Source organism: Ursus americanus, chromosome 11 (genome assembly GCF_024610735.1).
Source record: "Ursus americanus isolate L20-20 chromosome 11, mUrsAme1.1.p, whole genome shotgun sequence".
In the NCBI taxonomy this organism is placed as follows: domain Eukaryota; kingdom Metazoa; phylum Chordata; class Mammalia; order Carnivora; family Ursidae; genus Ursus; species Ursus americanus.
The window spans coordinates 40,269,568-40,297,539 of record NC_142137.1 but is presented as its reverse complement, the minus strand read 5'-3'; the positions used below and the strand labels follow the sequence as shown (position 1 = coordinate 40,297,539).

Here is a 27,972-nt window from a genome sequence, read left to right as displayed (position 1 = left end):
TGCTTTGAGTACATAAAAGATGCATAGATTACATACTTCTATCCAAATAAGCTTTTACTGCAGAAATTTATTCAATACTCCAGCTCAGTGTTCCCTCAAAATTTTCAAAGGAGCCACTGTTTGGGGGACTGTGTTACATGAATAGATCAGCGATTTCGGAGCAACAGACCAGAAATTAAGTAAATACTGCCCTGCAAAGTCTAGGGTGCTTGGCCCTGGCTTTCTCAGAGGGCACGAACCGTCCAGGACATGATGGATCTTCCGTCCTCATGAGCCCAGAGACTTAAATCTGTGTGCCAGATACATTTTATGTGCTTTCATACATCATTTCATATAATCCTCACAAACAATGCTGGGAGACAGCCCTTAATTAATTCCACATATTACAAATGAGGAAACTGAGGCATGGAGAGGCGAAATCATTTACCCAAAATCCCACTGCCAGTAAGTGTCAAGGTTAGGTTTAAGGGTTAGTGGAAGTTCTCTCTAACACTAAAGCCCACATGGTTCTTTCATACTACTAAAGTTAAATAAACCATGGTGAAGAGCCCATGTAATTTAAGCCATGAGTAGCTTGTAGTTCTGGGTTCTGTGTTTCCCTTCTGTAAATAGTTTACTCTAAAAAGTTACCCCATTGAAAAGTTTTGAAAAATTTACTGTTACCCTTACTTGTAGTGATCTTTTTGAGCTAAATGATGGGAATCATATCTAAGTTGCATGAAGAAAGGGAGGCAGACTGTGGGCCAGCCAAATTAACATGTGATTCATTAAATCAATAAGCTCAATTCTGCCCACATGGGCAAGACATGGGGGATAAAAGACATAGCAGCCCTTGTGCTTCAGAAATTGGCAACCCAATAGAAAGGGAGTGTAAAAAATACCATACGTGTGTGTACCATGGAGTTTCAAAGGAGCGGGAGATCACACTCATTGAGGGCAGCAGTAGAGGCTTCAAGGAACAGCGTCCACTTAATATGGGCCAAAAGAACATGAGAGGAGAGTAAGTGGGAAATGCATTCCAGGTGGAAGAAAGACCAGAAAATGGTACTAAGACAGTGAGTCCAGATCCCCTCTTCAGATATGTCAGTTATAACATGGAAAGCAAACCAAACTTAGGAAAAAGAGTTTGATGATCCAGGTCTGTGTCCAGGGGGGGAGACAGAACTGTTACATGTAACTTTGGGCTGAGAGGGACTTATACCAAGGCTTCCCTGGCCTCCTGCACGTGGCTGCCACTGTCCAATTCTAAGGAAAAGGCTTAGAACACGTCTCCCTACGCTAAACTCCATCCAACTTGTTTTTATCTCAGATTTGGACACAGCAAGCTACAATCCTATTCAAAATCAAACATCAGGTGCCAAATTTCTTCCTTTGTAGACATCTTTATGTAGAATTAAAGCCCTTGACCATCAAAGACCATGCATAAGGAAAAGTCTGACAGATCTTTAATTATCCACTGGGAAATTACTAAACAGCAATAGTCCACCTCCTCAGAGGACACCCATAATTTAGGCTTATAACCTTCACCCAAACATTTGCTCTTGGATGAATTTCTTAATAACTTTTTTTCTATATCTAAATGTAATAAATGACCGCTGTGGAAAACTGGAAGATACATAAAGAAATAAAGAAAAATAACCATTTACCAACAGCCACTAACTAAAATTCTATTATCTATACATACATATTTTATATGACTGAGATCATATTCTTAGTATATTTTGCATACTGTTTTAGTCACTTTTATACCATAAATTCATTCCCATAGTATTAATTCTCCTATTAATAAACATTTAACTTGTTCCATTATTTTTGCAATTATAAATAATGTCCCAGTGAACATCTTTGGGTCGAAATTTGCTCGTTGCTGATTATTGTTTTAGGATGAAGTCCTGCAATTGAAGTTATTGGTTCTCTCTATATAAGTACTCTTTATCACCTTGATAAATATTTCCAATTTGTTTTTCCAGAAAGATATTCTCCATTTACACTCAGCTGGAGGCTCACGGGAACATTCCAAAAGCTAACACAGTGCATAGACACACTGAATCCATACTCCTAAGTGGAACCAAGCGGACTCTCCTTGGCACACTGGCACTTCATCTTCCATGATGTGCACCATTTTTCTTCTTTCAACACCCTTTTGCTGCCAGTTACCTAGTCTTCTCATCCTACTCTGTTTCTTTTGTCAAAGGAGAAAGGATCTTACAAAGTCAAACACACCAAAGTATTAGAACCTTTCCCAGAGCTATGGCCATATTTTAAAGAGAATGGCCTGGAAAGATTTCACCCACAGGAGTGATACACTATTAGTGAAAATATAGGGCTCAACAGGGAAAATATCTGGGACAAAAGGCTTAAGATTTCTCAAATCACACCATGCAGGCAGCCATGAGCTTCTGAGGAAAACTGGTCCTGTTCTTATTGTAAAGGACAAGCCTCTCACTGGGGAGCTTTCATTTTGCAAAGGGCCCATAGTCACATGCTTATCTCGTGACTAATGGCTATGCTGAAAGTCTCATCAGAAAGGACTGTCTTGGGCCAGCCTTCAGAGAGATCATACAACCAAATGTAGGAAGTGAATAACATATATTTTGACCTAGGGATTTGGATCCAGAGCTCTGTGGAAATAAAGCAAAAGTCCATTTCTGTCAACTTGGCCCTTTGGGAAAGTGTATAAAAATCCCACCCACCTAAGAAAATGTTTATAAAGAGATCTGGCAGTCTAAATAGTTGTCATTCTGCTTATTAATGAATGGTGATACATGCAGTTTAGAAAGGGGAAAAAGATGTCCCCCCAGTGAATAGCTGTTGAAATATGATAACAAGATCTTCCTCTGAGCTTTGTCTTATATACAAAGTACCTTCTATAATTTTTCATTTGGTAATTTCTTAATAGTCAAAATTTCTCTTATGGAGAGGCTAAGGAATGTTTTCAAACTCTCCTTAAAGCGTCGAAAGAAAATAAGAAACAAAGTCAGAAAACAGTCCATGAGAGCCAAATTCAATTTCTGAGTCACATATTTGGAAGCCGGTCACTTCTTTAAGAAACAGGAAGAAAGGAAGTAAACTTCTTCCATCTCCGGAGGAATCAATGTTCATTTTTTTAAACGTAATTACTTCACCGGCCTTTTACCCCAAACCTGCTGGACACCCCCATGACCACAGCTATCTGCTCCTATAGATGATAGGTTTCGATAGGCCTGTGCATCCCTGTTTGCTCTGTATTGTTTTGGAGGATTCTGCAGTTGTGGGCAGTGGGATATTTCTTCTTTTTAAATAAAGGATGTGCTTTTTTTTTTTCCTACCAGGAACATTTAGAACTCTTAGAAGATAAGGTAGCATCCCCTGAACTACTAGAAATTACTGAGGACTGACAGCCACTTAGGGTGTTATCAATTTCTGAGAGGGCCTGCCGCTGGTTCCGTGGGCACTATCTCCACAGTAGCAGGCACTTAGTCGTTCAATGTTATTTGAAGAGGTTTAAGAGGTGCTACAGCTGCTGCAGCTCAGGGTTCTATTTTTAATTGGGATGAACTTAACTGGGGTCTGAATCTCTTCAAGAGAGAGACTCTCAGGAAACATTTATGGTAAATCTACTGACAGCAGCAGAATATAAAGATAACTCAATAATCAAATCCTCTAAGAATAAAACACTTTTCCAGAAAGTCAACCTGAACAGAAGAGTTGGGGAATTTCCAGGCTCTAAAGAGTTCATCTGTGGGGTGGACACGATGCATATTAAAACTTACATTTTGCATTATTGAATGGGAAATGAAGGTTCAGAGAGGCTAAGTGACACACCCATGGTTATAGAGTTAATAAGAGGTAGGTGTTTTGACTAGAATCTACATTTCCCGTCTTTATTTTCAGTGATATTTCTGCTAGTCATTGCTTTCTGGTGACACACATTTTGAAGGGCTTTATAGTCGTCATCGTCGTCTTCTTCTTCTGCTTTCTTTTTTTTTTTTTTTTTTTTTTTTTTTGCTTTTCCAATCAGATGGTAGGGTTACAGGTCACCATCCATATTCCTTTTTAAGTTAACAAATAGATCTGGGTCCTACTGAATATCGGGGGGATGAAATTAAAATCACTTTTAGAGTTTCAAACTCTGCAAGTTCCTTTGGACCAGTGATATGTCTGCATAAATTACCATTGTATCTTGTGTGCCTCATAGATTGGCGCGTAACACCCAATAGGTGTGGATTTTATTCATCCAACAGATGGATGGATGAATGAATAAATGAATGAATTCCATTTTGGCTGTAAAACCAATACAATCTCTCATGTATATGCTAACTTGAACTTAACATTCTTCGGAATCACACAGAGTTCAGATCTAGATTTCTTCATGATCAGCATTTGCTTCCACCTTCACACTGAAGTTAAACGACAAGGAATCACTGCCAGCAATTCTCCCTACCATCCACCAAGGCAGAGTGGTACAGGAGACTTAGAATAATCAAATCTGGGTCTGGATCTTTTTTTCTTCTTTCAGATATTTAGTCAATGCCTTTGAGGAGTTACTTTAAAACTCAGATGATTGAGGAAAAGGCTTTTAATAATTCATACTATTGTTGAGCTTACTTACTAAAAAATACAAATGGGCTAGAGCAAAGGATTGTCACCCTCCATTTGATGTGATATGAAAAAGTACAAGCACTACTGCTGATGAAAAAGGGGAGCCAGATGAGGAACCTATTCCACTGCCTCAACCACTCATGTAAAGCCAGCAACACAAAAATTCTTGATAAATTGAAATGTAACTGTCCCCAGATCAAACTAACCTCATATATTGGTCCTTGATTGGTAAAAAGGAGCTATGCAATTTATCATCCAAACAGAAACACCAAGAGTGAAAAAGGGCCCCAGTAAAAAACTGACACTGCCTGGGCAAACAGAGATTAATCGTTACTCTATAAGAAGTCAAGATGCTACAGCTTGCTTCAGGTACAGATGAGGCAACATCATACCCCAAAAGTCACTTTGTTTATACTTTATTTCTAGCACTTAGCACATTGTACCATGGTTGTTTGTTTAGATACCTATTTCCCAGCGGGAATGTGAGCTCCCAGAGGGCGGCGACAGGGTTTTAACCTATGTCTCCAGCCACTAGCCTGCAGCCCGACCAGTTCGTTGGGTTTTAAGTTCAACAAGGGTGTATGGGATTGATTCAGTAGTCTAGAAACACACAGCCTACCTCAGTAATAGGCTCTCTGGACTATAGCAGACATAGAAAAACAGAAGACCTGGAGAGACACTCATGATTCAGTTTCTCTTCCTCACCACTGAGAAGGGCATTAAATCTCTAGTTTAGTGAAAAATCGTAGCAAAAGCCAGTGGCTCAGAGAAACACAGTGATATAGAGGGAAGTGGGCAGCTAGAGATCAGCAGAGGATTTGTGGTACAAATGACAGAGGAGAGCATGCTAAGAAATAGAGTCTAGACCGAGTTGCCAGCAGCCAAGCCAGAAATGTAGGATAATTAATAAAGTTCATGTTTTTAGACAACCAATTATGTACCCAGTGCTTGTTATTATTACTACAACAAATGATCACTGAAGATAGCAAGGCCAGACTATCTAACTTATCCCACAGCCAAAATATTCTGGAGTAACTCTTGGCTGGCATCTAGCCAAGTCATGTCAGTTGAGGGAAGCTCCATGTCTTCACTATGTCAGAACAGAACTGGCTGTTTGAGGTGAAACAGCATCCAAGTAGAAAACGCTTGGGGAAAAGGTGGGAGGGGGGGACAGAAAGAACTTATAGAACCTAAGTAGTTGATGTAACCACAGGAATTATTTCACTTAGAGGGACTGATAACTCCTGCCATCCTTAATAAATACCAAGAAAGGGTTGCTGAATGACACGAGTTTATTCAAATCCAGTAAAGGGATCCAGCAAAGAGCCCAGTTTTCCAATAAGCAGATGGAGGCACCAGCTCACTAATTAAAGGAGAGACTGGAGGATAGGTCAACATTGGGCAAAAAGAAGTTCCTATAACACAGCAAATCCCCTAGCAGAATATGGCCTAGTTGGAGCTTTCTATTCTGGATTTATAGCAAGCCTGGTATGAATGCCATATTTTATGCCTTCTCAGCTTAGTATTTAGGAGTTTAGAAGAGCATGAAATGGAGTGGAAAGAAATTAAGAACCATCATTCAGTAGCAACTGACCCCATTGCAAGTACCATCTCATTATCACCTCATTTAAGATTCAGAGCCATGCCAGAAATTAGGACTCATTATCCCTAACTTATATACAGAGAACCAAGACACAGAGGAGCTACTCGCAGAAAATCTCATATACTTAGGAAGCTGCTGTATCAGGTGTCAGTCTGAACTTGGGTCACTTTGACCTCAAAACTCCATTCAAAATTTCCCAAATGTCACATGGGCAGGTGGTGGGGAAAGCCCAACTCACTTCACTCTATCTTGGGATGATGTGCCCTTCAACCCAGATGGCAAACTCCCTGTGTGAGCTGCAGCAATAACACGTGATTACTTTGGAAACCTGCCGTTTATTATTTCTGTCTTACTCTTAAACACATGGTGGCCACAGCAGTTGGAAACAAATGGGAGGTGATCTGGTCCTGGGAAAGTGAGCAACCATGTAATTAGCAAAGTTAATATTGTGCAGTTTCCATAAATAACCTGCAGCTTACTTTTGTTATTGAGACATTCAATATTAAAAAGTATAGGGGGTATCTGAGGTAGGAAAAAAAAGGGATGATCTGGGACACATGTTAGGGGGAGGGGAAAAAACTTATTCTAAGAAATTACATCTTTATTTTTGAATGACCTTTACATCCTTAAAAGAAAAATCCCCTCAGGGTTTCCTTCAAAGCTTGAGGACTTGATTATTTGTTGCATTGGTTATGCGAGTGTAGAGTAAAACTTCCACCTGAAAATTTGCCTACACAGAGGGTTGCTTGCTATTATTATCCAAGACAGGGAGATTCCTCAGCAAGATGCCTCCCCATGGGGTCTGCGCTGTGGCAGGGGAGGATTAAAGTGTTAGATCATGCAGCCTCCACGGTCCCTCCCAGGGTTCTTGGAAATGGCTGTAAACCATCCCTAAGCTAGACACATAAGTCTTCTCACACTTTCTTCATTCCTCACCGCCTGGGTCAAACTCATTTTCTCCTTACCTACCTTTTCTGGGAATGCATTAGTCAATATTTCTGTTTTGGAAGTATTATCTTTTTCCATTTTGTGGCTTTGCTATCTAATTTCAAGCATAAATCCACTAAGCAGAGTTGACTTCTAATTCCAGGGTCTGTCCAGGGGACCTCAGACATGCAGTAAATGTTAAATCATGATGACAAAAACAATAGACTCAAATAGCAATGTGATCACAATGAAACATTTCATTTTTCCAATTGCATGAGCTCTGCAAAGCATTGACCTTAAAACAACTTCATACACACACACAAGCACACACACACATTTCTATGGTTTCTGTTACCATAGGAAGGGTTTCCATTCTGTCCCATTGTATGTTTATACAACACCTCATTGCTATGATCTCTAGGAACATTGTTTACATTAAACAAATAGGAAATGTCATGGGAAAAGAAAGGGATTACGATAGGAAGCTGAAAGGGAACAGAATTACAGAGGGATGATTTTTAAAGGCAATTATTTTGTAAAAAGTCCTATTCTGACATAGTTCTTTAACAATACCTATTTTTTTAAAGATTTTTTAAATTTATTTGAGAGAAAGAGACAGAGATAGCGACAGAGAGCATGAGCAGGTAGGTGAGGGAGAAGCAGGCTCCCCGCTGATCAGGGAGCCTGTCGTGGGACTCAGTCCCAGGACTCTGGGATCCTGACCTGAGCCAAAGGCAAACGCTTAACTGACTGAGCCACCCAGGCACCCCTAACAATACCTATTTTATTGAACATTCTGATTTTCTCCTTTTGCATCGACCCAACTCACCCACCCAATATGGAAAGGAGACCATATTTCTCAGTCTTCAGTTATTTCTTAGAAGGGTATGGAGCACAGACCAAATCATGCTATGTGTTTCTCAGCCCCAACAGTGCTGCACAAGTGATATATGATTGAAGACCAACTTTGAAAGAGAGAAATTTTCACCTCTCCAAGTAATAATGAGACCCTAAGGTGAGTGTGGCTTGGATGAGGTGAGTATAACTGCCCATACTGACTGCATCATTGCTGATTATGAACGGACCTCAGATCTTTAACAGCATAAACTGGTCATGCTTGGTCCACAGATCTTGTGCCCTGCTTCTCCCCCAGCTGGAATTCTTTGGTTCTCTTCTTCAACCTGGAAGATCAGTCCAGATTTTAGGCTAAACATTTCACTAGTTCTCTGGCCTCAGTCACAGTAGCCTCCTTCAAGTCACACTTGGTACCAGCCTAGACCTGGTCTTATACTCCAACTCTGTAATCTTCTGATTTGCTCCCCTGGGCTAGAGTACCAGTCTGTGCACCTGCTTAATGCCCAAGCCTTTTATGACTGGGTCCTCACTTGTGATTCCTCTTCTATATCTTCTCTATCTGCACTACCCCCACTCACACACACCCACATAACACACATAGAACATCCAAGTGCGTGTGCACACACACACACACACACACACACACACACACACACTGGTGGACTGCTGGTGAATCCAACTGCCTGCTACCTGGACACATGCCTCCTCCATCATTTAATGTAATCACCAGATGTTCACAAATAATACCATCCCTCCACTCAAGGGGAAAGATGTAGCTTCAGGTGCCAGCCCTTCCAACTTGGCCCAGTCCTGCTGCAGGGAATTGGGCCTCAGACCAGATATGAGACCATCTAGCTCCTTCTCCAACAACAGCACAAACCTAATTTGACCACACCCACCATTCCCACCCCAAGAGCAATTGCTCTCGAAATGGCTCTGCTCACCCATAATCTGAATCTATGACAAAAATCATTATTTTGTTTCGACATAGAAATATTTTGATATTCCATTAAATTTTTGCCAAATATCAAGACATTTTCCTAAGTACAAATGGAATGACTACCTGGAGATTCTGGTGACAGAGATAAGACCTAGGTTATCGTCACTTTCTACTGCTCTGGTCCTGGGGCTTATAGGTCAGGAAGCTCGCTCTTCCAGAATACTCAAAGCTGCTGGGGTGATAGACCTGTTTTGAACCAAATTCCCAGGCACCTGGCATCTAAATCAAATTTTAACTTTAATCCACTGAAACACTGTAACTTTATAGTAGAGAAACTTGTTAATATTAGGAGCAATGAAACAAATTAGCATTACGTGCCTCCTGACATGATTCACTGAGAAGAACATATTGCTTCAGTGTTATTCCTGCCCAACGTTTCCAATCATGAAGAAACATCAGACAAATACAAATTGAAAGTTTACAAAACAGCTGACCTGTGCCCTTTAAAAAATGTCAAAATGAAAAAAAGCCAAAGACAGAAACTGGTGCAGACTGAGAAACTACAGAGAAGTAACAACTCAATGCAACATGTGATCCCAGATGGGTCCCTGAATACACCTCCCAAAATATTTTTATTGGGATGACTGGTGAAATATAAATAAAATCTGTAGATTAGATATTGGCACTGAATCAGTGTTAATTTTCTGAAGGTAATGATTATAATATGGTTATGTAAGAGAATTTACTTATTCTTAGAAAAATGAACACCAAAGGACCACTGTGTCTGCAATTTATTTCCAAATGGCCCAGAAAATGAGTATCTATTGAGAGAGAAAAATGACCCCCCAAAAATGTGGTAAAATGTTAATGAGTAGGGAAGTCTAGGTGAAGGCATATAGTTCTTTGTAGTGTTCTGTAACTTCTTTCAGGGTATAAATTATTTCAAAATAAAAAATTACTAAAAAAAAATCTGTAATCTTCTGCAGTGAGAGATCATCCTTTTCTAGTTCTCAGAATGCTTGGTTGGCCCACCCCACATCACTTCCTACTAACAAGGTACCTAAGAAGCCAATTCAATTCAATTCAACAAGAGCCAATTGTGTGACTAAGATCCTCTCTGCTCCACTGCTGGTAAAACTCCATGTTATGCCTCTTTCTACACTGAACCATCTTTCTTCCCATCCTCCCCCTGTCTCCTCTGTTATACTCATGCTATCGAAGGCATCATGTTCAATGAATCGTAAGTCAATGTCAGAGAGACAGCAGTACAGTGGTTAAAACAGGTTGCTGGGATGCGATTCCCAGCTCTTCTGTTCAGTTAGCAGTTAGAGGCCCAGGGCAAATCTTCTTTTCATCTCTAAAATAAAGGTGATAATGGTACTTACCATATGATGTTATTACCATGATTGAATAAAATAAAAATGTGAGGTGCCTGCCACCTGGGAAGCATTCAAAGAATGTCAGCTACTAGCCTTATTAGGTCAGATATATTGAGAACCTTAAAGGAATAATAAAATTTAAATCTAATAAATAAATAAGTCGGCACTATCCATGCATGTGTTCACATCATTAGGATGCCATGAGCTAGAATTCAAGGGGAAATGTGAATTCAAGCAACTGTATAGCCATGACTGAATTAAGAAATGCCCCAAATTCAAAATAATAGAAGACATGAACAAAAATAAGCAACTTAATTCCATTTTAGGACTGTGACAAATCTAAAACAAAGTGGGAATTACAGGCAACAGCTTAAGGAAAAATGAAACCCAAAAAAAGGTACTTTGCCTCCCAGTGGGAGACTTTAAAAAGATAGGGAAGAATATTTGATCATGAGACAAAAACATGTGTAACTTTCTCATTTCCTGCTCACAAGATGCTCTGGCTGCCATTATTTAAAATGCTGTGCTGAGGACATATAATAAGAGACTAAGCAGATACGAATGTTCAACAGGACGATTCTTTATGGCTCCTTGGCACCCCATGCCAAACATTAATAAGGAGAAGCCAGTGAGCACTGTAAATTGCTCTCCTTCTAATTTGAATCATGCTGCAGACCTCGTTTGTTTCCTGCATGCTGATCTGACAATGAGAGATAAATCTGACAAAGTTCTCCAACTTGGAAAGAGATTTGTTTTCTGTCCAGGGAATCTATCTCTATGAGGAAAAGGTTATTGGGCCTGGAGCCACGGGCAAGAATATGTGTACCTGAACCGCCCTTTGGATATTCGGAGTCTTGACACACACAATACTTTGCTTATTCAGCCTTTTTAAACGGTCCTAAAGGAATGTTTTTGTGCAACACCCCTGTCTCCCCCCGCCAGCCGCAAACTCGCCTGCAGTGAAGTGATTTAGGACTGAAATGTCATTAAGTGAGCCATATTTTACCAGCCAGGGCTGGGTGGCCATCATTTTAGATCCTCTGTCACCCCAAACTTCATTGCTTACATTGTTTAATATTTAGGGGGTGACTAGTTCCAAACCACGTAGCCCAGGTCATCCCTTGCCAGGGTATCCTGCAAACAGGTCAGAGAAAAGGAAGCTTTACCTTGATTTTCGAATATTTCAGAGTGTTTTGCGTTCTGACCCTGGTGACAGTCTTGGTTAAATAATACTGTGTTATTTTACAACTGCATGCGGGCAAAGTCATAACTGACAACTGCCAGGAAGGCAGTTTCCCATCTTGTGGGAAAAAAGAGATACCAGACCCTTCTTAAACAGCACTATATTCTCGTTCATTCCTAAAAGCCTGGAATCACAAAAACTGTATTTCGGAGTAAGATAGCCACTACGGTGAGGTTCTTTACTAAGTATCAGTGATACACTTTTCTTTTAACGCAAGGAACTCAAAATATGCCCTGAAAAGCTAAAGAAACAGTTAAGATAAAACTATAATAAATTTTACATAGGATAATAGTTACCTTGCCACAACAGAATCTGAATTTTAACACAAAAGTAAAAACCGTAGCAATTACTGATGTATACATCAATATGACTAAGAATAATTAAAATAAGCCATAGCTACTATTATTTGAACATTTCTCTATGCCAGCCCTGGGCTAAGCAGTTGACATGGATGACCTCTTTGAATCCTCACTTCTTCCCTAGGAGATAAGGAAAGTATGACCCCTCACTGTACAGATAAAGAGTGGAGCTTCGGGGGGCAGGGGGATATTCCACCCAAGGTCTTTTAAGTGCTTTTAAGATGTAGAGCCCAGGTCTCATTCCAGAGCTCAAGCTAAGCCACTTTGCCATAGCCCCCATCTTCTACTTCTGGCCTGTTTCTCCAGCAGCAAATCTTTTTCTAAGACTATGTAGTAGTGATGTCATAAAGCTAGCAATTTGTGGAGTTCTAGTGAGGAAAAAATACTGGGATACAAAAATAAAGATGTCAACTGGACAGTGAATGGACACAGGGAAATTCCAACATTCCAATGATGGCAAGTAAGCCATTTCTTAGGAATTCAACAAATATGTATTAAGCACCTACTGTATGTGCGGCACAGTTCTGGGCACTTGCAATTATGGGGTAGCATACCTCTGGATTCTCTGTATTCATTCAGTGCTTTTATCAGAAACCCAGGTATTAGGCTCTGTACTAGGAATCAGGGTTTCCGAGTTAAATAAGACACACTCCCCGGTTTCCAAGACCTCACAGTCAGTGCAAACCTAGCAGACAAAAATCGGGACTGCTTTGTTTCTTTACTACTATTGTGCTTTCTCTCCTTTCCCCCCAAAATGAAAATTAACTGCCTATGTCCAAAATAGCACATTAAACCTTTGAGATATATCCTGTCAGTTTCCTAATTACCCTTTAAAAGAAGCAACCTGCTAAGAACCGTCTTCAATCCATAGAATCAGCATGTGTGAGAGCGAAAAGGAACCTTCTGACCCGACAAGTGAGGGAACTAAGGCCTGGGTCTCACAGGAAACCACTGGCAGATCCGAGGCTCTAACCCTGTCACCTGGCTCCAGGGACACTGTTCTTCCCCAGTGCATCATGCTGAGCCACCTCCTGTGTAATCAACCCATGTCCCTTCGCCTGCCAGAAGAAAATGAAAAGTTTTATTGTTCATAATTTTGGATAAGTTGTAATATTGTGGATTCATATAAATTCACTCGCAAATTATACTCAATAAACCCCGGTGAGCAATTTAAAGGCACGATACCACCACCGGCCCCCCACCCTTGCTGGGAGGGCAAGGTGATGATGGAGCCGGAGGGAGGAGAATGGGGGAAGCTCATAAATTATGAGAAGCAAAGGAGTGATTTCATCAAAGTGCCAAGCTCAGTCCATGGAATGTTTCAATTGTATAAAATTTATAGTTTTCTGAGGGGGATGATTTACGGGCCCTAATTTTCCACAATAAAAAGCTCAGTGGGGATTCTGTGAATGAAATATCTTTTTAAAAATAAATAAAAAATGTAATTCGAAATGAGGGTCAATGGTGCCACGTCTGGAGAATAACTCCTTCTCGGATCAGCTCCAAAAATGAGTCATGGGAGAAAGACCCCATAAAACATGTGTTATTTTAAAAGGCATAGGAAGTTGTACAATAAATAAGCAATACGCGGAAAAGCATATTTGACCCAATTTGTTCAATTGATAGAATTATATCTTTATCATTAGGTTTAAAAGAGAAAAGAATAAATGGAAAGAAATCTAAGGATTCTAATGAAAGCCAAAGTATTTCAAGATTAAGGGGAGAAGAGAAAAGAAGATAGAAAAAGAAAAATCTTACTAAAAATAATTAAGGAGATATGCCTTTCATTCAGGAAAGAACAAAATGTAAATATGTATTGCTTCTCATAAATTTGATCAATATGGAATCAGAGCCTCGATTTCTTGAGATAATTTTCAGTCCCTTTCTTCAGTGAGGCCTTCCTCAGGGAGAACATTAGGAGCCTTTCCTCTGCCCACAGATGTAGCCAAATGCTATTCCAGTGAGTGAGGGACAGGCACACTGAGTCACAATCTGACCTCAACCTCACCTGCACGGTGGGCCATTCTTCATTGTTGCAGCTCCATCTCAGCTTCCCACTGGCAACTGAATCCCCCATTAAGCTCTATCTCTGCCTTTCCAGGCTGCAGTCCTGACAGACTACCTTTCCAACTTCTCTCTCTGAGGGCTGAAGAACCCCAAGCCTAATATACCCAGGTGTTTGCCACCCACTCTTGGCTAGATGGCCTTGCATCTCAACTCAGTTTGAGTTGACCACACCACTTTGGACAGTGACTATTCATAGCAAGTTATCTCCCTCAACACACACCCTAGCTGATACATCCCTAGTCTCCATCTCCACTAGCAAAAACTTGCTGTGTAGCCAAGTCCATCTCACTACTGATGGTGATGCTTTAGTGCTTAGGATAAAAAGATCAGAATCAGATTTCTGAATTCTATTTCAAGTACTTTTATTGATTTGCTAAGTGAATTTGATAAAGTGTCAAATATTTGTGTATTTCCTGATTTTCTCTTTGTGGTGGATGGACTCTAAGGTGGTCCCATCGTGATGCTGACTCTTATTGTTCAAGGCCTTGTAGAATTCTATCTCCTTGAAAGTAAGCAGAATGTGTACCTTGTTTTTAACTAATAGACTATGGCAAATGTGATTCCACATTACTAACAGACTCATTCTAGAGATCCTCTGTTGTTGACTTTTAAAGATAAATAAAAAATGTAATTCGAAATGAGGGTCAATGGTGCCACGTCTGGAGAATAACTCCTTCTCGGATCAGCTCCAAAAATGAGTCATAGTCTATTTGCCATAGTCTATTAGTTAAAAACAAGGAAGCTGCAATTTTGGAAGATGGCCTGTGAGACAGAACTATGTAGCATGGAATGGGGGGCAGCCTCTAGGAGCTGACAGCAACCTCTGTTTGATAGCCAACAAGAAGCTGGAGCCCTCACTTATATAATCACAAGAAAACGACTTTTGCCAACAACCTGAGTGAGCTGGGAAGCAGATCCATCACCACTCGGGACTCCAGATGAGAACGGAGCCCCAGATGACACCTCAATTACAACCTTGCAGATTACCCAGTTAAGACCTGCCCAACTCCTGACCCACAGAAATTATAACGTAACATGTGTTTTGTTTTAAGTAGCAATAGATAACGAATACCACTTTAATTCAAGTAAATAAAAAAAACTGATCATAATGTGCACTGCAATGGATGCTATAGACGACTTATTTTTAATCTCTAAGACAAATCCGCCAACATGAAGAAGTTTACATTACGTAGAGGAGGATTAAACAGAGTTAAACAATACTGTGTGATTAAGTGAGAGTTAGCTAGGGCAGCTCATGATCAACTGCCAAGTAAATGAGGCACACCTAAGTGCTCCAGATGCACTGTGGGAAGAAAGTTGACAGGGTCCCAAGAAGAGTTTATGATGGAAATAGAGCCAGTCTCACAGTTCCTGCAGGATAGATAGGGCTTGCTTTGGCAGCGATGAGGAGTAACACACTTGTGACACAGGTACACCTCCATTAGAAAACAGTTTACACACCCCAGTCTCTGTAAATGAAAATGCAATTCTCTGTGGGATCAAACATTTTATGACCCTACAATTATATGACCTTGGTAAGTTATTTTATCTTTTAAACTTCAGTTCCCTTTTCTGTAATATAGGAATAAAAATGGTATCTTTCCTCATTAGGTGGTTTTGAAAGTCAAATGAGAAAAAAATTAAAGTGCTTGGCACATGTAAGCACCTGATAAATGTCTGCTCTTATTATTACCAATGCAACTGTTAGTTCTTGCTAGAAGAAGAGAGGCAGAGAGCTCCCTATTTGACAGATCCTTTGGCCAGCTCGGAGGCAAGCTAAGAGTCTTAACCTCTCTCCCAACACTAGGCCATTCCAAAGGAATGTTGCCTTCCACTCCTGCTTCCTGGCTGTCTTTCTTAGGTATGTTGATGACCATGGAGAGTCCCTGTACTAACCCATGAGTGACTTGAGGACAAAGTCCTGTCTGTTTCAACTTCTTACTTCTCACCAGGTCCAAAACAAAGCTCCGCGTATAGTAAATCCTGAAGTGGTTTTGGTTTGTATTTTGGCTTTTTTAATGAGTAGGCCAGCATCTCAGGAGGCTGGGGGGCAGACAGAGGGAGTATGTGGAAATATGTCTCAAAATTCTAGCCTCTCTCTGATACCCTCGAAATGTTTTGTTTGAGGTTCCAGAATGTAATTCCCTTGAGGGATTTTCCTAGGTCAGTCAGTATAGGTGGTTCGACTTTTTTTAAAAAAACATATCTCTTACCTACTATTTATACAAATTTCTTTTCTTTCAGAATCCATCTTGAGAAATGGTTTTTGTTTGCAAGTTCCTTCACAATAACCAACTGCTGTGAACAATAATAACAGCAATAAGCTGAGAATATTCCATTAATTTGTATTTTTGCAATTTGCCACTGCCTCAATGGAGAAAGCATACAATGCCTCAATCATACTAAAAAGTCAAATTTAGAATACATTACATCTATCGGATATTTATAAATGAGACAAATGTGAGTCTTCTGGTTAGCTGATGGAATTTATAGTCTTCCTGCTGTTCAGCACTGACAGTGGAACATAAGTTCCCAGGAGTTTACTGGAATATTCACATATGGTCAAATTTTACACATACATCTGGCATCTTGGTATATTTGAGAAGCAGTGTATCTACATACAGACAATTGGCATCTGGCTTGAATGCTGAAAAGCATGGAGGGGAGCAGAGATGCCAATAGGAAATCAAAAGAAAAGAGGAGCATGGAGAATGGCTTTTCTCCCAACCAAAAGAGAAATAGAAACTACCTCTCCATCAGATGATCATCTGCCCAAGTCTGAAAATTCAGTGTGCCTTCAGGCTGCTTTTACTTAAAATTAATCCAGAATGTTGTTTCCTTCAAATAAATGAAAAAGACCTGAACAACAGAGTTGATTTATTTTAAAGACTTATTTATTTATTTATTTATTTATTTATTTATTTATTTATTTAAGAGAGAGAGAGAGAGAGAGAGAGAGAAAGAAAGAGGCGGTGCGAGCAGGAGGGGCACAGACAGAGAGTCTCAAGCACACTCCTGGCTGAGCATGGAGCCTGAGGCAGGGCTTGATCCCAGGACCCATGAGATCATGACCGGAGCCGAAACCAACAGTCAGAGGCTTAACTAACTAAGCCGCTCAGGCATCCCCAGAGTTGATTTATTTTAAAAACCGAAGTCACTAGGAGGAAGATATGGTAGAACAGGCTTGAGTTCCATCCCCATAACTTACCAGCTATGTGTCCTTGGGCAAACTGTGTAACCTTTCTGCACATCAGTTTTTTCATCTATAGAATGGGAACAGGCATACCTGATGCTTGATGGCAAGTAGTTATGATTTAAGACAAAATCATGTCATGTATATAGTCTTAGAAAATATTTTTCTTATTTTAAGCTTCTTTGAACCTTTTGTAGGTAAGTGGAGTATATATTAAAATTAATTTCAAAATCATTAATACCTGTAGTAAACATTTTATTTGTCTACCAAAGAGCACGGTTTCTGGGAACTGTCCCCTCGCTTCCCTCTCCCACTCCCCCAGACTTCACTGGTACTGTGGGAGCCACCATGTTACATAGTATTAGTTCAGCCTGGTCACAGATGACTGGGACAACGTTCCCGAGATTTAGCCACCTTCTTGCCCTCATAATATGTGAAGTACCCCACACATGGTGCCACCCCTATACAGCAAATTCCATTCATACATATATATATTTTCTTCTTTTTTTGCTCAAGCTTGTTCAAATTGGGTTTCTGTCACCTGCCACAAGAAAGCTTTCGAAAATCAAATGGGAGACAGTAATGACTTAGGGTACAAGGACATGCAGAGAATAATATCAAAAAGAAAGAAAAGTAATGGATAAGAAGAAATGAGACTGCCTGGGAGATTCAGTTACAGTTATGGAAATCTCAGCATTGTGACTTACTAGTCACGTGACACTGAGCAAATCACAATCTTACCCCGAATCCATAAAATGGAATTGGTTTGAAATGCTCATAACACTTGGGGTACAAATGTGACCATATTTCTTATTTCACCTAATTTTAACTAAAACTAACTCAAGAATCTTATACTGGCTTGGTCTTCCACTTTTCCTTCCCCTGTACCATCTGAGAATACCCAGGACGCTTAAACAAACTAAAAAGGAAGGTCACCTCACTTGAATCCGAAGCACGGAAAAGAAAGTGCTATCGTTTGGCTTGGCCCCTGGAAAGCGGGGACTACTGCCAGCAGCTCTATTCCCTTAGCATTCCATTCCACCGGGCTGCCCAAACCTGCCAGGCACATACTCAGGAAGTCCTTTCCAAACCTAGTGCCCCACACGCTCCATGGCCAGACTGTGCAGATGCAAAGCCCTTCCAGGGCCCACGGCCACGTCTTTCTTTCCAATCCCAAAGATCACCTCAGAAGTCTGATTGCTTTGCTTTTTAGTCTCTGAGATTAAAAAAACAAAACAAAACAAACAAAAAATAAAACAATAACAACAACCAAAACCAAAAAAAAACCCTATTCCACTTCTTTCCTTGATTCTGGAGCTACCCAGGCACAAACGCTCCCTCAACCCACCTCTTTCCCAGAGTAGCTCCTTGGTCTTCTGCCCTCCTTAAAGTGCCTCTACTTGAAGCCTTAAGCCTAATATTCCTCCCTACCCTCTTCCTGGAGAGCAGGAATTGGAAACTGCTATCATAGCTCAGATCTTGAGATCTGTTCCCATTCTAGGCTGTAAGCTCCTTGAAAACTGGAAAAGCATTTTTATTTTTTGTGCGTCAAACCAAACCCACCACCCCCAGCATCCAACACCTAGTAAAGTGTCAGGCACACATTTAGCTCTTCAAAGTGATGAATTTGAAGCTGCAAAATCTTTACCAAAGAAGAAAAGCCCATTTGGGTCTGATATATCCCTAGCTACCTCCCCGATCATGCCACAGTGGGGCCCAGTCTTCACGGGCAGAGGTCAGGCCTCTTGTTGACCTCAGAGGGGGTGAATTATGCTGCCTCTCCTTGCATTTTTGTTTTTGGCATGTGCGAACAAAGAAGTATGAAACAGAGGGTGTATGGTGGGTTTACGTGAAGAGCAATGTCTATTCACATCAGGATTTTCAAGTAGAATTAGAAAGGACAACTGTGCCTCCTTTTTGACAACATATTTTGCATTCAGGCTCAATGCTCCATGTACCTATTTCATCCACTACTCTTACCCAAGCAATTCTGCTATCTTATCTTTGGCCTTGGTGTCTTCACTGTAAGCAAAGAGCTTAAGATAAAATATTGCATCATACAGACATTATCGGATCCTTTGGACCTGATACAAAATTTCCACATTATTTTATATCTGTAAGTCACTGTAGTTATGCTTCAGATGTGAAAATTCTGGAAACTTTAATCTGCACATAAATATAAACGAAACTTTTGTTTTTCCTCTAAAACCATTCTCCAGAAAGGAAAGAATCACTGCATACTGAAGACTTCACAAAGTCTCTTACTGACAGGGCACTTCCTGGATTGTTTTAGTTTGGACAACAAAGTAATATTGACTGAAATTACACCAGATGATGTTTCTAGAGGTCACCTGAAAGAACTGATTTTTTAAAAAATGAGATAGGAGGCAAAGGAACTTAATACAGATTGAGCATTATAAGCAGGCCTTTTGAAAATAAGTTTAGTGTAATTGGTTATGATGCAAAAATTACAAATAGAATATCAATTTTAGTGTCAACATCATACACAAAATCAAACAATGTTATAACTCAAGTAGTAAGGCAGAGGTAAAGATGCTATTGTTTAGGGAAATTTGATAAGTAATTTAAAAACTCTGCTAGTGATAAAAAAGACACAAAGGTTGAAGATTTATGTGATGCATTTAAGTGAAATTGTTTCATGAAATGTAAGGGTGGAAAAAAGAGGTACTTTTAAATCAATATACTATTTTATATATTACTTTTTATAAATATACTGATTCAAAAATCGATATATTACTGTATTTCAAATGTGCATAGAAAACTAATCAATCACATTATATTATAGGTACCAACTACCTGTTTCATCTATCCCTAAAAGGATTGATATAACCAAATTGGCCACAAAACTTTTATTATCTTCTCATTGGAAAAATGGAAAATGGCCTCATACTGGGGGTTGCTTCATATTCTGACAAGCACAATATATCAAAGTGAAGAAAGATTTAATAATTTCTACAGTTGTTTTACTAAGTTCTAATCCCTTCCCCCTTCATTTTTCACTCAGTGTTGCAAGGATGTGGGGGAGGATTTCACAATCCTTAAGTGTTTCATTTTCTTCTTTCTTCTCAAAATATACCGTCCCCCCAAAAATCTCTTATTGTACCCTAATTATGTCTCAGATGCCAAAGAAGAATCTGATTTTTCTAACATTTCCAAATATATCTGCTAAGTTTGACTTATCATTATTACTTAATCTAAGTTTCTATTTCCTAAAATGCAAAATATGTAAAATAAATGGAACCATCCTCATAGGGATAGCATAGGACTAAATGAGATAGTGCATATAAAACTGGTCTAGTTGACTTCAGTATATTCTAGCTGCTGTTCTTATCAGGTAAGTACAGGGATCCATCTTGCCATCCATGAAGTTAATCAAAACTATCTGAAAGATCTCAGCATTAAGTCAATACACAGAAAAGTATACATAAGTATACACAAAAGCAATCTATTCCTGAAGGGCACTCTATCTATCTAGAAGAAGCTAACTATCAACAATTTAAGGATGCCACCAAGTTTATGGCAATGAGAGTGACTCCCAAATGAGGGAGATAGGAAAGCCGCTCCTAGGTGGATTTAATCCTATGTGAGCAGCTGCCTAATTTCTTTCTATACCAACTGTGTCTAGCACACAGCTGGTACTCAATATATGTTTGTGGAATTAACAAATGTTGAATGCTTACATTTTCTAAGTCAGTTGGTAGTTTAAACCCATGATTTCTTACCCATTCTTAAAAAAAATCCACTTTTTGGGAACTTCTTAAACTACTGGCATATGAAAGCAAAATGCTATTGGCTTCTGTTTGTGTAGGTCCATTAGACAAATAGGGAAACTGATCCTCAAGTGATCACTAAGTGAAGGACTGACAGACAGATATTAATATTCCTTAGCAGGCTTCTATTAACTATTAACCATTTTCCAACCTGTGATGCCCTAACCCTTCCAACCTTGTTTTGAAGACTTCTGGCAAGAAGGACAAAGGCAAAAGGTCACTGCAACCATGTCGGGAAGAAGACACAGAATTGCTACCGGGGAGAGAAGCAGGTTGGGGCAGGGCTGTAAAAGAGATATACAGCAGCCGTGGCCTCCATAGAGTGACAGAAGGCACACTTTGAAGAAGCTCAGACCTTCATAGAACCCGAGATAACCATCATCTTTATTTGCATTACCCTCATGCATTTGAAGCATACATTTAATTAAAAGGCAAATATGACTAAGAGAAATATATGTGATTCACACTGAATAATTGTCCCGAACGTAAATAGCACCTGAGACAAGGAGAAGACAAACTGCAATGAGGGTGAGGAAGTCTGGCGTGGGTGGGATTGGCAGGACGCTTTGTAGAGAGAGCTCGCCACAGAGCTGGAAGGAACACTAGTCCGATGGTTGTGCGGCACCTGACGAAGGAAATAAGGCAGCAACAAAGACATGGAGAGGAGCAGATGGAGACAGTGTGGACACCAAATTCAATAGCCAATTACCTCCAATTTTAGGTTCAAGGGCAGGGGAGGCAGTGGGGAGAAGAGAGCTACGGGGCTCCTCAATGAGAGGAAAGAAGGACGTCTTCTCTGGGGTGGCCAGCTGAGTCTAGAGCATGACCCATCCAGAGAAGCAGGGAGGAGATTCCAGACTAGACCACACGCCCTTCCATTTAGTGCACTGGAAGAAATTTTGAATAATTCTTCAGATCATTAAAATCCAGGGAAAATTTCAGGGAAATTATCCTACCCAGCACTTTGTAAAACCACTTACCATAAGAATAAACAAAGAGTTTGGAGATGTTTCTTTAAGAGGGTAAGAGGCATTTTTAAGTGCTTTTCTCCACTTCCTCTCCTTACTGCCCACAGCCCCCCCCCCAAGCCTTTGCCCCAAGAACACACACATACTGAAATGCAAAGAAAAGGAAAAGTTCAGACATAAGGAGCTTAAACAAATTTTAGTCTTCATAAGCCAACTAAATCTCTAGAGGCAAAAGAAGTAAAGATGAGAAGGAGAAATTTTGGTTCAAGTTCAGATTTTTTTTTTTATTTCAATTGATTAAAAAGTTGGAGAACACCCACGATATAGAAAGAAAGAAAGAAAGCTTCCTGAATCATGCATGCTTCAGAATATTAAACATAAAGGGAAAGTTTCACACTCAATATGCATGCAATAAAATAAAAATTATGTCACATTTCTCAGACAAGCACCCTAATATACTATTGCCCCAAGGTAAGGAAAGCTAAAATGATATAAAATGCCTCTTTTCTTCATCAGCTTGGCACATTGTAGCCTCTGGAAGTTTGCTTTCCCATAAGTATTATTTAAAATAATTAGCACTTATTACTATATGGCCTTCTTGATATACCATATAGATCCTGTGATGTAAGTAATATTTATTACTTGGTAGCTAGTGGGACACCAGTAGTGCTAACAAAAACACAGGCTGAGTCAGGGAGATTACCTTCCCAAGAAGGAAAGTCATTTTGCAATCCAGGTATTCTATTAGAACCCTGAGGTTAATAACTTTTCCTCTAACAACACCATGAGAACATTCTGCCATTTCACAGTCATCACCATCAAATCACACATTTGGGGAAAAATATAAACCCACTCATTTCTGTATCTAGTCATCTTTAGTTTTGATACATTAACATCAAAGAAAAGTTTTATATTGTTTGAGAGGGGGAAAAAATCTGCAAGTTGGAAAAGTCTGATGAAACAAGTAACATTCCCTGTAATTACAAATGATTCCAGCCATTGACTGTGGTTGTAAACCCCAAGCTTATATCTGCAGCAGTGACTCACTGCCTTGAATTCTGTTCTCCAAATTTTAGCCTTTCCTAACCCTGATATAACAAGCCTCTTCTTAAGGAAATTCTCCAAGAAAGTTGGATCAACTTAAATCAATTTCATATTAACGGCTAATGCAAGATAGCAAGAGACAGACTCCAGATACAACACAAAAATTATTTATAGGAGAAATATGACTGTGAAGTCATCAGTCAGTGAACAGGTACTAAGCTCCTACCACATGCAGAAGACCATTCTAGGCATGATGGGAAAATACAAAGATGAAGAAAACCCATTCCGATTCACAGAGGTTTAAAGACAAAGCCACAAAAATAGCACCAATGCCCTAATGCTTATTATCACCATGCTACCTAAAGTATTTGATTCTCATGAGAAAGAAATTAAAATCTAATTTGTCAGGGCTTTTGAAATCAGGGAGAGCATGATCCAATGATGTAAGCAATTGGCTAGCGCTGAGAGGATCTGTAGTCTAACCTCAATTTGCTGCCAACTGAGAGTTGAAGAGGAGCTGATTACAGATGTAAGTAACATCATAAAGGGATCCACAGGACGGTATTCCATTGTGTGGATACAGAAAACACAGTTTTCTGGAATTACACAGAACTGATCAGGCCCCAGAGAAGACTGAAACTAATAAGACTTAAAACGGACAGAATGTTAAGCTAGAATACCACTTTACCAATTTGCACTGACAAATCAGGTTAGTTGCCAATAAACCTAGAATTCTATAGGTCTACTGGCCCCAAAGAAAGACTACACCAAAAACCAAAATACTCTACTCTGCAGTCAAAAGTTAATTTCAAAAAGAACCAGAATTCTTTTACTGGTTACACATGGCAAACTCTTTTCTCTTTGCTGGCTCATCATTTTGCACAGAAAAAACTTGGCCTGATTATCAAAGTCACTCAATGTCAGCTTGACTCCAGTTTTATCTCTTCTTTCTTATGTGCCTGCCCATAACCCCCCCACCAAAAAAACAATCTCTAATCACACAAAATCTGCAATTCTTTCCTCAACAAACCATGATATCATATGTCTCCATGCCTTAACAAATGGCTGAGACCAATTAGAAAGTTCTCCCTTATCTGCTCATACTGCAAGACTTGGATTGTCTTCTCCCGTGGGAAAATTTTCTGATTCTTTCCTCTTGCTCACTTAAACCTGGGCCCAGGAGACTTAGTTATTCCCATTACAATATGTTCCCATCTCTGTTATAGCAGGTATCCCACTCAAATTATTTTTGATATTTGGTTTTTCTCCCCTTCCCCAATCCCCACTAGACCATGAACCCCACAAGGACAAGAAGAGAGACCACATTTCTCAACTCTGAATGTATAGACCTAGCACTTGGCATCTTCAAAAAACGTTTGCTGACTGAATAAAGTGAGTCTACACTGAAAGCCAAGTTGGTATCAGAAGGTTACATGGCAAATAAAGAGAAAAAAGCAAGGGAATCAAATATTCCTAATGAACACAGTCATCGAGCAATTCTAGCATTATGCAGTCAACTCCATTCTAGGACATTATCTCTCACAGTGACTAGTGTGGCCACAGCTCCCTCTTCCTTAGACTATGTTTGAAACCTTGACAAGTACCCACAAATAATTCAACTCTTCATCAATCTTCAGTAGACAATATAACTGAAGAGATTGGTTTCCAGGTCTATACTCAGCAAAGACTTGATGTTTAAATGATCACATTGGAGGACTAGTCTCATCCAACACATGCTGATCATTACTAGTATCCCTTTCCAATTATTACTAGTATGTGACATTCGAAGCATGTCATCCCTAAAATCCAGAGGCGAATTCTATCTATAAGCTTAACTACCTGGAAAAGTATGATCTTGAAGAAATTACTTAACCACTCTGTGTTTTTATAAATTTATGTAGACTGAAAATAATGAGTTTTAGAATCATCTTTTTTTTTTTAAGATTTTATTTATTTGAGAGAGAAAGCAGAGAGCACAAGCTGGGAGGGGTGGGCAGAGGGAGAGGGAAAAGCAGACTCTCGCTGAGCAGGGAGCCAATGATGGCTTGATCCCAGGACCCTGAGATCATGACCTGAGCTGAAGGCAGAGGCTTAACCAACTGAGCCACCCAGGCACCCCAGAATCATCTTTTCTTTTTTTTCGTTTAGCTATACAATAAACATTTATTGGACAAAAATATTAGCAAGCAGCAGAAAAACAGTTCATACTATTTGGTATACTCAACGAAAGTCCAGTTTTCTGTTTCTTTAGATACATCAACCTTTGCATCAAAGGTTCTCTCCAGGCAGATGCAACAATATTCTGGAGGCATAATTGTTACCTTGTCATCTGCAATAGCAATTAAAATCTTCCAAAATCAGTCCCGGATTTCACTCTAAATGCCATTCTAAAAGGGAGAGGGTGTATAGTTTACCAGATCTATGCCCTGTTTCTAAAGGAGGGCAATATCCTCAAAATATTTAGGCAATTCACAAGTATCAAATGTCGCCAATTTCAACAAAAGCCCATTTCTAATATCTGTTACATAAAGGAGTATCTGTTAATATAATAGGAATAGTTTTGGAAGGGCTTTTAGTAGCTGCTTTGGGAGTGTGACCTTTCTGATTAAACACTAGCTGATCACTCCTAGAATGTAAATTCTTACTAACACTTAAATAAGTAAAAGAATGTAAGATCCACAAAGGCAAGGACTTTTGTCTTTTTTGCTCACTACTGCACCTGGCCCAGAGTAAGTTGGCTAACCCTTAAAATGTTAAAGGCAAGACATTATCATATTTCTTAATGAATCACTAAGCCTTTATGTATAATATGCAGCCCCTGTAAAGCCATCAGATGTTTGAAAAGTTTTTAGACATGAATCAAAGAGTCTAGTTTGAAGGACTTAGCTATGAATGGGTGAGATCATTACCCACTTAATATAGTCCCTAAAAGGAGTAACAAGAGTATGTAAAATGAAAGAAAAGTCCCGCAGAGTTTGAAATCCATTGCACAATCCTGTCTTCTTTATTCAAGAAGTCTGTAGTCATTTTCAGCATCCACTCCAGGAGCCAACTTCTTAATCTAGGCATCAGGCAACCCATTCATGGTACAAGATACACAAAGATAAACACCACCTCAAAGAGGATGAAGAGCCAGAGATCCAACCAGTAGGAATGTTTTGAAAACTGGTCAGCCCTGGCTTGAGACCCCACTTCGTGGTTATGCTGCTGCTGCCTCCCAGCTAATCCAAGCCAAGCTGCTCCCAGGGACCATCCTGACCAGGTTTCGCAGCTGCGCTGGCCTCCAGCTTGCACCAGTCGCCCTGCCGTGGCCCCAGAATCATCTTATTTTAAACATGTGAAAATTGAGGCCATAAAAGTAGTTACTAGTATCTATATGTGCTTCTTCATCCAAGCTTCTTTTACTATGTCAAAAAGCAGATCTCTACCTGCCTTACAAAATCATTGAGAGGGCAAAATAAGGCAGAATGATTTGGCAGAGTAAACACATGTGAGAGTTCTTTGAAAAGTCTCTGTATAATATACTTGTTATTAACTAAGTAGAAAACAGACCACGGTTAATGTGACCTACAGTGTTCATCCCAAGAATGTTCTGGAACATTCAGCTCACACATACTAATTAAAAACTACAAAAAAAGGGACCATTGTTTTATTTCTTTCTACACATAAACCCAGGCCAGGCCTAGATGAGATCCCTGGCAATCTCCATGCCCACCAACCAGGGAATAACCTTTCCACTGACATGCCTATTATGTCCCCAGTTTGGGCACAAAGCCTTTGGAAGACACAACAGACCAGAGATTTTCTATTTCTCAATGGCAAAATCACAGGTATCAAATCTAGGTGACCAAAGCAGTAGTTTTAATGCTCCTTGAGACTATGTCAACACTGACATGTAAATTTGCCATATATAAAATAGTCTCATATAACATTTTATATGGAGAATAAAATTTTAGAGGAGAAAATGTAAAGCAACTATTTTAAAGGAGAAAATTTCCCTTTTAAAGGATATCCCTCTTCATCCTACTGGACATATGCTTTTCTTTGACAAAGTTTCTAACTCCACACGGGATTTAAGGACACTACCATGTTCAAAATGACACATGAGATTGTATTACTCTAAGAAACACAAACAAAACTAAATGACTATGGATATGAGAATAGTCACCCCCAGGTATATTTCACCAAAAAAAGTAGTCAGGGCCAAGTTCAATAAGACAGCTCTACTATTTTGTTTGCTGATGTCCCATGCATACAATCACTTCTTCCATTACACCACTTGGCTTAGATAACTATGATTCAAGAACCAACTGATCAAGAACATACCACCAAAAGCCAGCTCAAGAATATAGTTCCAGAAAGCATTCAGTCCTCCTACTACTCACATGTTACTTTGGAAAGACTTTAGAGCCAAGTGAAGCATCTTGGAAAGCCTACTAACTCAGAAAATTTCCAATTATTTAGTGCTAATATTTAGAAATATAATTTATTTTTATATATTGACTCTATGTTCTACAAACTTGTTAAATTAACTTATTAGTTTTAGGAGATATATATGTCTTATATGCCTTATACTATTCAAGTGCCTGATTGTACTCTCCCACTAACATGTGTTAATTCCATAATTAATGCTCTAAGAGAGTTAATCTTTTTTTTTAAAGATTTTTATTTATTCATTCGACAGAGAGAGAGCCAGCCAGCGAGAGAGGGAACACAAGCAGGGGGAGTGGGAGAGGAAGAAGCAGGCTCCCAGCAGAAGAGCCTGACGTGGGGCTCAATCCCAGAACGCCAGGATCACGTCCTAAGCCGAAGGCAGATGCTTAATGACTGAGCCACCCAGGAGCCCCTCTAAGAGAGTTAATCTTATTTTCTGTTTCTAAGTTCTTGAGCAAGTTTATCATCCAACTGATTAGCCAGTACCTGGACAAAAATACGTCCTATTTTCTGCACTAGGGTACCAAATGAAACAATCTCGTCCAGTGTACTAAAGACTGAAGCAGCATCACCCCTAGTTTGTCTGGA

At 39.6% G+C, this 27,972-nt stretch overlaps 1 protein-coding gene and 1 pseudogene across 2 annotated transcripts in view; both read right to left on the bottom strand.

Annotated features, from left to right (window-relative positions):
• TRMT11 (tRNA methyltransferase 11) overlaps window positions 1-27,972 on the bottom strand; it is a 292,966-nt gene that overhangs the window by 161,975 nt on the left and 103,019 nt on the right. The window lies entirely within an intron of this gene.
• LOC148109270 (sarcoplasmic/endoplasmic reticulum calcium ATPase regulator ARLN pseudogene) lies at window positions 25,730-26,273 on the bottom strand (annotated as a pseudogene).